The sequence below is a fragment of the Seriola dumerili genome, unplaced genomic scaffold (genome assembly GCF_002260705.1).
Source record: "Seriola dumerili isolate Sdu_G_001 unplaced genomic scaffold, Sdu_1.0 BDQW01000811.1, whole genome shotgun sequence".
Lineage (NCBI taxonomy): Eukaryota > Metazoa > Chordata > Actinopteri > Carangiformes > Carangidae > Seriola > Seriola dumerili.
Window position 1 is genome coordinate 573537 of NW_019175066.1, and position 2036 is coordinate 575572.

Sequence of the window (2036 nt, forward strand, 5' to 3'; positions counted from 1 at the left end):
TTGCTGTGAAAGAGGAAGAGGAGAAATCTGATGGACAGACGTCACTTTTCTCTCTAGAAAACATCGCTGGTGGAGGAGTCTGTGTCTGCTGCTGCGCTGACCTCCTCCATCACCTCCTCCATCACCTCTCCTCCTCCTCCTCCTCCTCCTCTGGTCTGATGGAGGGCAGATGAACATCCATCCTCCTGGATCCTCCCTCCTCCTCCTGCTCGTGTCCGGCTGCAGAAACAAACCCAGCTCATCAGTTCCAGTTCACTCACGTTACTGCAGGTAAACTTCACGTTACCATGGAAACAGAGACACAAGATTATCGTGAATAAAATACAGGAACCAGCGGCAAGAGATCCTGACACCTGTGTGAAGGATCAAACTTCAATTCAACTTTATTGATCGCTGAGAGAAACAGAGAGAAAAAGATGTTTTTACATTTAAGTTTCAAGTCGACGTCGTCTTGGAAACAAATCTGAGAGTGTGTGTGTGTGTGTGTGTGTGTGTGTGTGTGTGTGTGTGTGTGTGTGTGTGCGTAAACACACAGACGGAGTCAGGGTGTGTGAATGGAGGCACTGTGAGCAGCTGAAGGAGGATTTTGGTAAAAACAGAGAAACACTGAGCTCAGTGTGTGTGTGTGTGTGTGTGTGTGTGTGTGTGTGTGTGTGTGTGTGTGTGTGTGTGTGTGTCAACAGCAGCATTAACAGCAGCTCTCTGTCTCAGCCTGTGAGTTCAGTTGGTTTCTCTCAGCAAGTCAAACATCAGTCTGAGAGTTTCATACAGAACCAGGACCAGGACCAGGGCCAGGACCAGAACCAGGAACGGGACCAGAACCAGAACCAGGACTAAGACCAGGATCAGGACCACAGAGTGGAGCTGAGTTGGAGTTCGCTCAGTTCTAATTGACATTGAGGTGTGTCAGTGTGCAGCTGCAGCACTCAGGTGTCTTCAGGTGTCCTCAGGTGTCTTCAGGTGTCCTCAGGTGTCTTCAGGTGTTCTCAGGTGTCCTCAGGTGTCTTCAGGTGTCTTCAGGGTCTTCAGGTGTACTCAGGGTCTTTAGGTGTACTCAGGTGTCCTCAGGTGTCTTCAGGGTCTTCAGGTGTCCTCAGGGGTCTTCAGGGTCTTCAGGTGTCCTCAGGGGTCTTCAGGGTCTTCAGGTGTCCTCAGGGGTCTTCAGGGTCTTCAGGTGTCCTCAGGGGTCTTCAGGGTCTTCAGGTGTCCTCAGGGGTCTTCAGGGTCTTCAGGTGTCCTCAGGGGTCTTCAGGGTCTTCAGGTGTCCTCAGGGGTCTTCAGGGTCTTCAGGTGTCCTCAGGGGTCTTCAGGGTCTTCAGGTGTCCTCAGGGGTCTTCAGGGTCTTCAGGTGTCCTCAGGGGTCTTCAGGGTCTTCAGGTGTCCTCAGGGGTCTTCAGGGTCTTCAGGTGTCCTCAGGGGTCTTCAGGGTCTTCAGGTGTCCTCAGGGGTCTTCAGGGTCTTCAGGTGTCCTCAGGGGTCTTCAGGGTCTTCAGGTGTCCTCAGGTGTCTTCAGGGTCTTCAGGTGTACTCAGGGTCTTCAGGTGTCCTCAGGTGTCCTCACAGCAGAGAGGATTTCTTCTTGTGGGACAATAAAGATCTGAACTGAGCTGTTCTTGGATCCAGGTGTTCTGTGAACATGGACACAGCTGTTTGAATCCGACTGCAGACACACACTGATGCTTCTGATCCAGATCCTGATCCAGATCCTGATCCAGCACCGGGACCTTCAGCCAGTCTTTGATCCTGCTCCACGTAGAGAGACATAAAAAAAATCCTCCGTCTCTACATAAAAATCTGTCCTGTCTATCTCTGAATCTCCATGGTAACGCACTGACAAAATGTCCCTCCCATTAGCTGGTTGTCACGGTTACTGAGCTTGTTCTAATTAAGGAGACAACGATGAAACTGACAGACCTTCAACTTCACACACACAAACACACGCACGCACGCACGCACGCGCGCACGCGCACACACACACACACACACACACACACACACACTTATAGGATTGGTTGGTGAAACGTGATGAGAACGCT